The sequence below is a fragment of the Clarias gariepinus genome, chromosome 8, assembly GCF_024256425.1.
Source record: "Clarias gariepinus isolate MV-2021 ecotype Netherlands chromosome 8, CGAR_prim_01v2, whole genome shotgun sequence".
In the NCBI taxonomy this organism is placed as follows: Eukaryota; Metazoa; Chordata; class Actinopteri; order Siluriformes; family Clariidae; genus Clarias; species Clarias gariepinus.
Window position 1 is genome coordinate 7335001 of NC_071107.1, and position 13410 is coordinate 7348410.

General features: G+C 41.3%; 1 protein-coding gene and 1 long non-coding RNA gene across 3 annotated transcripts in view; both read right to left on the minus strand.

Annotated features, from left to right (window-relative positions):
- coro2aa (coronin 2Aa) overlaps positions 1-9572 on the minus strand; it is a 25560-nt gene extending 15988 nt beyond the window's left edge. Inside the window, exons 1-2 of one of the 2 annotated variants that reach the window (XM_053501228.1) lie at positions 9295-9572; positions 4984-5039 (exon numbers count right to left, since the gene is read on the minus strand). The gene's annotated coding sequence lies outside the window, so the exon portion shown is untranslated. The remainder of the gene's footprint in view (positions 1-4983; positions 5040-9294) is intronic. The other variant, XM_053501226.1, reaches the window with a different exon arrangement.
- Positions 9573-12683: 3111 nt separating this feature from the next.
- On the minus strand, positions 12684-13336 carry LOC128528410 (uncharacterized). Its single transcript, XR_008360956.1, has 2 exons — positions 13108-13336; positions 12684-13042 (listed from the first exon to the last, which is right to left on the minus strand). It is a non-coding gene; the product is annotated as an uncharacterized LOC128528410 (long non-coding RNA).
- Between the last annotated feature and the right edge of the window lie 74 nt (positions 13337-13410).

The window sequence follows — 13410 nt, forward strand, 5'->3', positions numbered from 1 at the left end:
GCACGCGCGCTACACACAGGGACACCTGAAACCGAATCAATACGCTCATCGACACACAGCCACTCGCGCTGAACTCGCTGCACACACTGCAACACACTCAGCACTCAAAGCAAATGACACAGCACCATTATACACACTAATGATGTTCATTATTCATTACCATAATAAAAGCCTTTTATAAAAAATATTTACCCACAAACACACACCAACCAATACCAGCTGTTCGACAATACACACTTTCTGTCTTTCATCTACATTCAATCATTAAATACACAACCTCAGGCACTTAACCGTCCCTAAAGCTATGTACTGTGGATATCGCTTACACACCATCATCATCATCATCATCATCATAAACAAGGGAAAAATTATTTCTTGGTCGTGTGATTAAACAAAATTATTAACTGTTACACCACTGCATGGCTGATTTCCCCAATCTGATTGGTCAGCTGGTGTGTGTACTGTTGTATAAAAACGCAGCTCGGAACGGTTTATCCTAATGCACCCGCTCTAAAATCTTATCATTTTTATAGCAACAGCGTTGTCCCACGGATGTGTACCTCAAAACATTGAGACTGAACTAATAAACAACACACGCACAAACACACTGATCAACAGCCATCTAACAATTGTTCAAACCAACCAGTAAATGCTCTTTTGCATAATATTGGTACTTGTTATTTGCACAGAAATGCTTTCTATCTTCGCTGCTACTTAACAAGGAATGTTTACTGTCCCTTCCCACACTACCTCAAATCATTACCTCATTACCTCAAAGTATTGCAATGTTTCATGTTGTCACTTTGTATAGAACTTAGATCGTTTTCTGTTAATTAAAAAAATGTCAATCTGTCTCAGCTAGTCAGTTAATTAGGTTTCTAAGTCAGCGAGTTAGTTTTGTTTATTCACGTTGTATGCAGCACCTTGGTCCTGGAAGAACGTTGTTCCGTTTCACAGTGTACTGATGCGTCCCCCCAGATGGGACAGCAATTTTCTGTTCAAGTCTTGCCACAGATTCTCAATTGGATTTACCGTAGGTCTTGTCTTTGGGACATTTTAACACATGAATACGCTTTGATTTAAACCATGTTTAGGGTTCTTGTCCTACTGGAAGCTGAACCTCCGCCAAAGTCTCAAGTCATTGGCAGAGTCTAATAGGTTTTCTTTCAAGATTACCTTGTAATTGGCTCCATCCATCTTCACATTGACTTTGACCAGTTTCTCTGTCCCTGCTGAAGAAATCATCTCCACAATATGATGCTTTTAAAGTGAAAGAGAAAGTTCAACCTTGGTCTTATCTGACCAGAGCACCTTCTTCCACATGTTTGATGTGCCCCCTACATGGCTTGTCATGAACTGCAAATAGGACTTCTTATGGCCTTGTTTCAACAATGGCTTACTTCTTGCCTCATTGGCCAAATTTGTGGAGTACACAACCAATAGCTGTCCTGTGGACAGATCCTCCCACCTGAGCTGTGGATCTCCGCAGCTCCTCCATAGTTACCATAGACCTCTTAGCTGCTACTCTGATTAATGCTCTCTTTGGTCCAACACATAAAATCCCAATAAAATACAGTTACATTTCTGTTGTAACTGGTAAGATGTTCTTTCAAATTTACGGAAAAGAATACATTTCCACAAACAAGTGTGGATCAGGTGAGAAAATGCAAATAGAAAAGAGCGTACCCAGACCTTTACAGCTGGTTTTGCATTTTACGCCCGCCTTCCTGCTTTAGGATTAGCTCGCCCGTGAAGATCTAACCAATCTAAAGAGAATGAGAGCTAGAATGAGCCGCGTAATGTCACTGTCTCTGTCAAACACTCTTAAATATGTATAATCTGATCCTAAACTAAAAGCCTGGGCCTGCTGATCAAACTCAGTCTCAGCTGATCCTTTAGTTCTTCGCTTCAGCTTTGGTGCGTCAGCGTCTGGTAAAACTCAGTCTAGAAAGAAGTTTTTAAAAAAATAAATGTAAATAATGTTTATGTAAGGAGTCTCCAGTGTTATTATAATAGGAAGAGCTTTGCAAAGTTTGAGAGAGAGAGAAAGCAGCATCTCTGATAAATCTCTATAAAGAGATGATGGTTTCTTCAGAAAGTCCTGATTGCGTATATACACACACACACGCATACGATGAATAATAGATGGAGTTTGATCCCTGTATTCCAGTAAAAGGAAGGGCGATAATTAAAGCCTTAATGCTGAGTCTCGGGAATAATAACTTTATAACCACTTTTAGTTTAAATAAAGAAGGACAGATTAGATAAGATAACGCAAACTTTATAAACTCTGTTAATTATCTAATTAACTCTAGCGAGCGTCACAGACATCCTCGTTCACTACGCTAATGCACTTTTTCCCCAGCGTTTCACTAGTGCTTGGACAGCATCGAAGGTAAAAGGTTTTCTCAGTACACTCACACATGAGTTTCACGTCTGAAACCCTGACCTCCCAGGAACTCCTTGTGAAAATGGAACTGTACGCACAGACAGATGCTTCTTTTCCAAAAGTTGATGACAAGGTATCAGTGGAATTTCAAGGATCAGGCCGTTCTACTCACTAAGTGTTTACGGGAACAACTGCAGTGGGCTCCGAGCCACATTTTAAAATGTTTGCACTGTTCAAATGTTTTCCTGTGGCTAATGGTCTCATCACCATACTATGCTTAAAGTCTTCTGTAAATATCAGTCCTTTTTTTCCTTTTTTCCAGGTCCAGGTTTGACATGGACACCTAATATTAGTCCGTACCCGAGTACACAGTCGGCGACTGCGGTAGAGTTGGGTGACACCATCATAAGTTTAGAAGTCATCAGCATTGTAGTTATTTATCACATCTACATTTTGTTACACTACAGCACACACACAGTGGTCTTACTGTGATGATGTTATTTCGATCACAAATATTAATAAAAGTAAATAAATATTAACTAAACGTTCGCTTCATCACTGATAGCAGAATGTATTCCCTTGTTAATATTCATTACACCATCATTAATATTTAAATAGGTAGGAATATTAATGCTGTAAAGAATATAAATGAGAGAAGTGTGTGTGTGTGTGTGTGTGTGTGTGTTGATGAACTCCTCCAGTTGCAAAACAGCGTGTGTTTTTGTTTGCAAACAGTGTGGCAGCTTTGTGTGTGTGTCCAGCTAGGGAGGAGTGTGTGGGAGACAACACTCTAAGTGTGTGTGTTGTTGAGTGCTTTGCGTTTGTACAGAATAAATCCCAGCACTCTCCTCCCAGTGTGTGTAATCCTGTCCAAGTCTGTATAGCTCTCTCTCTCTCTCTCTCTCTCCCCCCTTCTTTCACTCAAACACACACACACAGAGCACTTAAACAAAGGTGTGTGTGTGTGTGTGTGGGGGGGGGGGGGGGGGGGGGGGGCGTCACGATGGCTTGGTGGTTAGTACTGTCGCCTTGCACCTCCAAGGTCTGGGTCCCGCCTCGGGTCTGTGCGCTTGTTCTCCCAGTGCTTGGTGGGTTTCCTCCGGGTGCTCAGGTTTCCAGTCCAAAGACATGCAGATTAGGTTAATCTGCCGTTCCCAAAATGAGTGTGTTCGAGTCTCCTGGGATAGGCTCCATCCCCCACCCACGACGTGAGTGTGTGGTGTGTGTCTGAAGCAGGTGGCGAGGCACCTTGTTAGTGTAAACCGCACTCCCTCTGCACTGTTGACTGCCAATACTTTTGCAACACCCCCCCCAAACAAAAACTAACATCTAAACAGTACAAAAACATGGTGGGTGCCAATACTTTTGTAGCCGGAGGGTGAATAACAAGTCATGGCTTTATATCATCTGTTACTGAATGAAATCACCCCGAACCGTGCAATGCTGAGAATGTGAGCATGCACAGACACACACACACACACACACACACACTCGTGCAGAAACACACACACAGATGTAGCTACATCTTATCCATGTATGTGCATTTGCGAGTGATGAGTAACGTCCCGTTGTTGTTGTGCGTGTACGAGCTCAGGTAAGTTCCTAATGTTACCCTCCCCCAACCTGAACACCTCTCTCTGTCTGTCACTCACACACACTCTTAGAAATACACACACTCACACACCTGCCCCCCCCCCAGGCCACTTTCTCTCTCTCTCTCTCTCACACACACACACAAAGCATTAGAACCTAAGGCAGTGTGCGAGTGCACTCCAGATGTTTCCATCACCCTCTACCAGATGTGTGTCGATCATCGGTTATTCACTACATTTACATTTAGGCATTTGGCAGACGCTTTTATCCAGAGCGACTTACATTTTTATCTCATTACACATCTGAGCAGTTGAGGGTTAAGGGCCTTGCTCAAGGGCCCAACAGTGGCAACTTGGTGGTTGTGGGGTTTGAACCTGGGATCTTCCGAACCGTAGTGCAATGCCTTAACCACTGAGCTACCCCTGGCCACTACACTAACTATAACACTGATCTAGGGCACTTGAACACGAGAGGGGCACCTGCTAATGCAGCGCGTTATGGCAATACTCGCTCACACACAAATTTGCCTCAATCACATCACATCATCAAACCACACAAACACACAAACACACACACACACACACACACACACACACACCGTTGCTATCGTTACTCTGCTAGTTAGTATTAGTTCATTCCTTAACTATGTGTAATTTACTTTTATTAGCAGAGTGTGTGTGTCTGCAAGAAAACTCCAAAAACACATACTCAGCATACTATGGAAAAACAAGGCTAACCTGAAGACCCACATTGACCTGCTTTAGTGTGTGAGTGTGTGTGAGTGTGTGTTAGTTAGTTAGAGGGAAAGGACAGACGGAGTTCAGAGAGCGTGTTTGTACATGGCCGCACCCTCAGGACTTTGATACCTGGCAACAACCACAATCCTGCTGCACTACTACCACACACACACACACACACACACACACACACACACACACACACAAAGTGTGTGTCTGTGATCAGATCTAAGCACAGGGCAGTGTCATATGTCTTCTTCTCACCTTTTCTTTCTTCTGTTCGCAAAAAATTCAGTAATCCACAAATCTATAGATCGGACCTAAAGATCAGATTATGCAGAGATTAGATTTGATTACATGTTTATTTTTTATTCACACAGTAACTCAGAAAATATTTATTCTTATCTAAAATGTTTATATGTTAAAGAGTATTGTTAAACAGCATTACAACACAAACTAAACCCAATAAAGGTTCCCAGGTCTGTCTGATTAACGCAGTCTGATCATAATCTGATCAGGGTGAAGTGACGCTATTCTGATTTACCGCCAGGACATCAGATCAGATTCTTTTTTTTTTTTTTTTTTGAAGAAATAGTTTTTTCGATTCAGACCCGAGTCACTTCCATAAGCGGTTCTAGATCAGCAGAAACAGTGTGAACACCTCCAAGAACCTCCAAGAACCTCTCCAAGAACCTGAAGTGTGCCTCTGTGTGTGTGCATGCACTTGAGATCTCAGATGAGTTCTCGTTAAACACTAACATTTAAGAGTCACATACAGTTATGGCACACAGATCTGATCTGATCTGAGTGTGTAAAGTGAACGCAGCCCTAAAGCACAGATCATGCTCTCAAAAGAGTGTAATAATGATCTAATGTCCTTCAAGCTCCTCTTAGGTTCTTTAAAACTTTAAAGAACCTAAGAAGTTAAAGACATTAGATTTGTTACGCACAGATTTTTTTCTCACTAAAGAAGACTGTATAGCTCTCTCTCTCTCTCTCTCTCTCCCCCCTTCTTTCACTCAAACACACACACACAGAGCACTTAAACAAAGGTGTGTGTGTGTGTGTGTGTGTGGGGGGGGGGGGGGGGCGTCACGATGGCTTGGTGGTTAGTACTGTCGCCTTGCACCTCCAAGGTCTGGGTCCCGCCTCGGGTCTGTGCGCTTGTTCTCCCAGTGCTTGGTGGGTTTCCTCCGGGTGCTCAGGTTTCCAGTCCAAAGACATGCAGATTAGGTTAATCTGCCGTTCCCAAAATGAGTGTGTTCGAGTCTCCTGGGATAGGCTCCATCCCCCACCCACGACGTGAGTGTGTGGTGTGTGTCTGAAGCAGGTGGCGAGGCACCTTGTTAGTGTAAACCGCACTCCCTCTGCACTGTTGACTGCCAATACTTTTGCAACACCCCCCCCCCCCCCCCCAACAAAAACTAACATCTAAACAGTACAAAAACATGGTGGGTGCCAATACTTTTGTAGCCGGAGGGTGAATAACAAGTCATGGCTTTATATCATCTGTTACTGAATGAAATCACCCCGAACCGTGCAATGCTGAGAATGTGAGCATGCACAGACACACACACACACACACACACACACTCGTGCAGAAACACACACACAGATGTAGCTACATCTTATCCATGTATGTGCATTTGCGAGTGATGAGTAACGTCCCGTTGTTGTTGTGCGTGTACGAGCTCAGGTAAGTTCCTAATGTTAACTCAGAAAATATTTATTCTTATCTAAAATGTTTATATGTTAAAGAGTATTGTTAAACAGCATTACAACACAAACTAAACCCAATAAAGGTTCCCAGGTCTGTCTGATTAACGCAGTCTGATCATAATCTGATCAGGGTGAAGTGACGCTATTCTGATTTACCGCCAGGACATCAGATCAGATTCTTTTTTTTTTTTTTTTTTTGAAGAAATAGTTTTTTCGATTTAGACCCGAGTCACTTCCATAAGCGGTTCTAGATCAGCAGAAACAGTGTGAACACCTCCAAGAACCTCCAAGAACCTCTCCAAGAACCTGAAGTGTGCCTCTGTGTGTGTGCAAGCACTTGAGATCTCAGATGAGTTCTCGTTAAACACTAACATTTAAGAGTCACATACAGTTATGGCACACAGATCTGATCTGATCTGAGTGTGTAAAGTGAACGCAGCCCTAAAGCACAGATCATGCTCTCAAAAGAGTGTAATAATGATCTAATGTCCTTCAAGCTCCTCTTAGGTTCTTTAAAACTTTAAAGAACCTAAGAAGTTAAAGACATTAGATTCGTTACGCACAGATTTTTTTCTCACTAAAGAAGACCAAGAGAAAACTTCACATTACTGCTGCACTGGAACAGGAACCCTTAGAGGCTCTGGATAGAACACTACAGCAATCTTTTTTTGAAGAGTACTCAAAAGAAACGCACCAAGCATGAGAGAACCCACAAACTGCAGAGCAAATACCACCACGCTGTTATGGAACGCTTAAGGATCCAATAATCCCTGAAAGAACCCTTTAAGGAGCCATTAATTTGATTATTCTACTACAAACGTCTTTGAAGATCAATGTTAAACTCCAGAGAAGTTCATAAACTCAAAAAACATTTTGAGAAAAAAACATGAGAACCCTAATGGTCTCTCTTGGGTGCTTCAGCTCTCACTAGGAACCCAGTGGGACCACAGAAGATCTTAAAGAAAACTTCAGATCATGATACACCCAGCCAGGAGTTTACCTAAAGCTACAGCCTTAGAACCACATACAGTAGAACCCTTATGGATTACTTATTTTTGTTCTGTCAATTGAGACTATAAAGGTTCAAGGGGTTCATCCCTCTTTAAAAAAAGGGTTTAGAAATTGTAGTTAAGAACCATTTTATTATCCTCAGAACCCTTGAAGATCATGTCAAATTATCTAGAACCTTTCAGATATTTCATTTTTACTTCCCTGGTACATGACATATTTTTTTAGGATAAAGGGTTCTCCAAGGGTTCTTGAATTATTAGCTAGCTCAATCTGATTTCAGAACCCACTCTGATGGAGAAACCCTTCTGTTTGAAGGTTCTCCAGAGAATCCCTATGAGTTCCTTCAGAAGAACAAGTGGTCAGTGATGAAGCTTTAGCCTAAAGTCATTTGATATCTCCTGAACCTAATGCAGGAACCTAGTGGCTCTCCTGCAGATTATCATCAGACCTTCTTCTGGTTTTCCTCTAAGGATCGGGGCATGTTCCAGTTCCAGATGAGTGAAACTTCTAAACAAACAACCGGAAGGTTCTGGAAACAGAAAGTTAAAATTGCAAACTGATGAAGATGTATTTTCGCAGTTTCCTATGTTACCCACACTGCTGTGCTGATAGCAGTGTAGTTCGATATAGCCTTTACAACATCTCGTACTAATTAGGGCAATGTGGTGGTACTTTTTTTTATTTGCAACTCTCCTGTCTCCGCCCACTGGGACATTACCCTGACAAACACTGACCTCTCACAACTTATTAAAAAAAACAATAACCGATAGACCATAACCAGAATCACTTAACACTTAACATATTTTAATGGAAAGGTGTGTAATGATTAGAAGGTGGAGCCTATCTTTAAGTCTAATCAAGATAAGTTGAAGTTTAATTAAGTCTAAACCCCCGATAGTAAAATTCCAAGATACTCTAATGCTGATAAGGTGCTTCACACAGGTCCGGAAATGAACCAAACAAAAACCAGAGCCAAACTTTAACAACTGCCATCGATACAGGGAGTTTCTGTTAAGTTTTTTTTTTAGAGGTCTGACTTTGAGATTAGACTCTAATCTACAGACAGAGACATGATCAGCAGTTTGAGAAGACTGAAACTGTTCACTAGCTCACCTCTCCCTCTCTCTCTCTCTCTCTCTCTCACTCACACACACACACACACACACACACTCTCTCTCTCTGCAGTCACACACACAAACCTGCAATTCTTCCTTTATTCATTTCTTCAACATTTTTGCCACCTTCATGACAAGGCAAGGTTCTACCTGGTGGTACATAGAGTCTCTCTCTCTCTCTCTCTCTCTCTCTCACATACACACACACACACGAGTATTGACTGGTCAGGGTTCACATGTTTCCTTCAGTCTTAACAAAAAAGTTCTTAGCCTCTCTTCTCTGTCCTCACCTGTCTGTCTCTTCTCCCTGTCCCTGCTCACCTGTCTGTCTCTTCTCCCTGTCCCTGCTCACCTGTCTGTCTCTTCTCCCTGTCCCCGCTCACCTGTCTGTCTCTTCTCCCTGTCCCCGCTCACCTGTCTGTCTCTTCTCCTCGTCCTCACCTGCCTGTCCCTGCTCACCTGTCTGTCTCTTCTCCTTGTCCTCACCTGTCTGTCTCTTCTCCTTGTCCTCACCTGTCTGTCTCTCCACTCTGTCCACACCTGTCTGTCTCTCCACTCTGTCCACACCTGTCTGTCTCTTTTCTCTGTCCACACCTGTCTGTCTCTTTTCTCTGTCCTCACCTGTCTGTCTCTTTTCTCTGTCCTCACCTGTCTGTCTCTTTTCTCTGTCCTCACCTGTCTGTCTCTCCTCACCTGTCTTAATCCATATGACCTTGTTAACCCTCCTTACCTTTATGGGGGTCGTGCACCGGAAGCTTAGATGAGAGGATCAGGATCTTCTGGGTTCTCTCAGCGGTGTGTCTCCTCTAGCGCTCATGAAACAGGCTCAGGTGTGTGTGTGTGTGTGTGTGTGTGCGCGTGTGAGAGTAAGTAAGTAAGAGCTGCAGTCTGAATGAATCAAAATAAAATAAATAAAATCCAGCGCTGCGAGACTGAGGATGATGATGATGATGATGATACCGGCAGACGGAGGCGGAGAAACCTGAGCGCGCGCGCCGTGTCTCTACACCCGGCTACAGTGTACACGCCTTGTTTCGGATTTTTTTTTTTTGCCCCACAAACCACGCCCACTGCGACGCCCCGCCCCTGACTAAGACATGACGCGCTGAGGATTGGCCAATCTAATAAACGCTCGTGAAAAGACGTCCGCGGTGGGATTGGAGCGCTGCACCAGCGCTTGCGAAAGAATTTTGCTGTGGGATTGGTCGGTTTCGCTAGAGCACGTGGAAGAGACGGTCTGTGGAATACCAAAAGGGTCACAAGGGCATGTATGATCGGAATCTATCTATAACAAAACATAAAATATCCAAAACAAAACAAATATACAAGTTTGGAGATGGGAGACTTCTTTTTCTTTATCTGGGGGATAAAGCCTTTCTGAAGTGCTGATGCTACAGAACATCAAACTTAAATTGAAGCACCCACAAATTAAAAAATCTATTTATCGCATGTAAGCCTTTGGACAGAGACCTTCCTCAAAGTCCAGACAGGCAACAAGGGGCAGCTTTAATACAGAGGGTATAACCTGAATATCCTCAATGCTGAACATGCTTCAAGCAAATTTATCTCAATTAATTTCTCTGTCTATCTACACGTTGAAGAAGGTCTCTGACCGAAAGCTCACATAGAATGAATACTCTTCACTTCTCAATGTTAACTTAGACATTTCCTGTTATATTGAACTACCTGTTTCCTAACACACAGTACGTTGGTATAAAATTCCTGTTATCTGTTATGACCCAAATAAATGGGTTCCCTGTTGACTCTGGTTCCTCTCAAGATTTCTTCCTATTGCCATCTCAGGGAGTTTTTGCCACCGTCGCCATCACCCTGGGCTTGCTCATCAGGGACAATCTGATCATTATGATACACATTTCCATAATTTTATTTTTATTTTGTAAAGCTGCCTTGAGACAATGACCATTGTTAAAAGCACTGGATAAATGAAATAATTTTTTTTCTTAAAAAAAAAAAAAAAGTTCTCATCATATTCAGGTAACTTGCTAATTTTCTGTCAATTTGGTTTCGATTATGTGGGGGCATGGCTTAGCAAATCTGAAACTCTATGGGCTGTTGTGTAAATGAATCACGGACCTTGAATGAATCACTTCCATTTAATTACAATAATACAGAAATCAAATTAGAGCCATTTCCTGAATTGCCAGTAATCCAGAGCCCCTTTTCCCTCCGGACCTGTCTGGCGCATTCAGGTGCCCATATTCTAGTTTGAAGATCTTGTCACACCTCAGGGAGTTTTTCCTTGCCATAGTTGCCCCTTGCTTGCTCATCAGGGCGAATCTGATTATTTTTAATTTCTGTAAAGCTATTTGCAACAATGACCTTTGGTAAAAGCGCTCCACAAACTAAAGGGTTTCGATTTTCACCTCGGGTTTGTGTGAGTAGTTTGGTTGGTGGGTTTCCTTTGGGTACGTTATTTCTGTAATTGTTCTATCTATCTATCTATCTATCTATCTATCTATCTATCTACTGTACTTTGAGCACATGCTCCATTAAAGGGATCTGGACGGTCCTGCTAGCACATTAGTTTTTGTGTGTTTTAATAATCAATAACTGCCAAAAATATATAAGGTATATTGATTCAAGAAGATTCAGCGCAAAAGGGTTACAAAGGGAGTTGCTTGATGAAGGAATGTGACCCTTTGGGCCTATCATATGCATTCTCAATCGGTTAGAGTCCCCACTGCGCGTGCTGAATTCAATAATTCCAGCGCGCTGTGATTGGTTAGATTTTAGCGCTCTGATTACGTCACCGCTTGAGCCAGCCCCTGAGAGGATTTTAAAATGTATTTTAACAGGACAAATTAAGGTTTATATGTCCAGGATAAAGACTAGTCCAGACAGGATACTGGAACGCTATCGAAAAATTTATATATACAATTATATATCTAGCATGGTAACATTTAGTCTACTTCAGATTATACAAAATTTAATAATTTATTTTAAATGTGTGAAACAGAAACAAGTGTTAACTTAGCACTTGTAGCTCGCTAGTAGCAAAAAACAAAATCTCACTCTATTAAAAAGACAATACACTTCTTTATGATGACGCAGTGATGTCATCTCTCTCTCTCTCTCTCTCTCTCTTACACACACACACATAGTAATATAATAAAGCACTTTGTTCAGATCCTTTATTTACAGTAGGTTATTATTCATAAAGTAAATTAACATAAATTCCTGCTTCACCCATTCACTGCTGTTTTTTTCTTATTGAAATAAACTAATATATATATATATATATATATATATATATATATATATATATATATAAAATGTTATTTTTTATAGGAAGAGCTCGTATTACATTTTTACTTTGTACTGTATCTATACTTACACTTAGAAATTTTCTGTACTTTATAGGTTTAAGTATAGATAAGTATAGTGCTGTCCTTCGCTTGTTTGATGATCACGTAAAAAGTCTGTTAATGGTGACGCCGTATTTCTAAGGGAACGCTTCCCCCTGGTGGACACAAACAGGACTACAGTTAAAACAAAGGCCCGGGAACGGCAATAAGCCACCAGTCTGCATGCTTTTGGACTGTGGGAGGAAACCGGAATACCCGGAGGGAAACCCACCAAGCCCAGGGAGAACATGCAAACTCATGCACACAGAGGAATCAAACCTGGCCGAGAATCAAACCTTCTTTGCTATCAGAATTGACCCACTCATCTTCTCCAGCATTTTATCCTGTATACTTTGGACACACACTCACACAAACCCTGCAGAAATTTGGGAACGCCAATTAGCCCAGGACTGCCTTTGGACTGTGGGAGGATACTGAAGTACCCTGAGGAAACCCATCAAGCATGGGGAGAACATGCAAACTCCATGCACACAGACCCAAAAGCCCCTACAGGTGCAAATCGAAAGTGAAACCACTAAGCCACTGTGGTGCTGCAGTGACATACTGTAGTTGTTCATGTAAAATAATAAGTAAAAATCTTAGTGTAAAGTTTCATTCTCGAATCTGATCGGTCAGAAGGTTCACTCAAAGTAGCTTCAGCTGGAACATAGTTAATATTGATCTGATTGATTAATTATTGCCATCGTTGATATGGTGAAATTTTCAATAAATAATAAAAAAAAAAGCTATTAAATATGGAAGTAAAATGTTTTATTTGTGAGCTAATTTAGTCTGTGCTGCAGTTTTGCATATTTATAATTTGAGTCAGAATGCTTTTAAATCTTTGCAGAAATGAATTTCATATAGGTCCGGTAATTTCCTTTAAAAAAAAATCCTGGTTGCTTCAGAATAAAATTATGGCAGTTTGGTATAAACACTAGGGATGGGAATCACCAGTCGATAGGACATCACAAAACCTAGTTGCAGATTCAGTTAAAATTGTGATTCTATATCATGATTTTGATAAATTTCTATATTACAATACCTGAATTTCACAGATTTGTTTATATATCTGAAGATGATCTGCTCATCACCGGTCAAGTTTTAACAGACCTTCATTACAGATTCAATAGAGTGCAACAGACCTTCATTACAGCTTCAGTAGGGCTTCAACAGACCTTCATTACAGCTTCCCTAGAGCTTCAACAGACCTTCTTTACAGCTTCAATAGATCTTCAACAGACCTTTACAGCTTCAGTAGTGCTTCAAAATACCTTCTTTACATCTTCAGTAGAGCTTCAATTGAACTTAAGTAAAGCTTCAGCATTGCAGGTTTAGTAAAGCTTCAGCAGACCTTCATTGCAGCTTTAGTAGAGGTTTAACAAACCTTCATAAAAGTATAATTAGAGCTTCATTGACCTGCTGCACTGATTAGCTTGCAAAAAAAAAAAAAAAAAAAAAAATCACACATGCTAATTTCA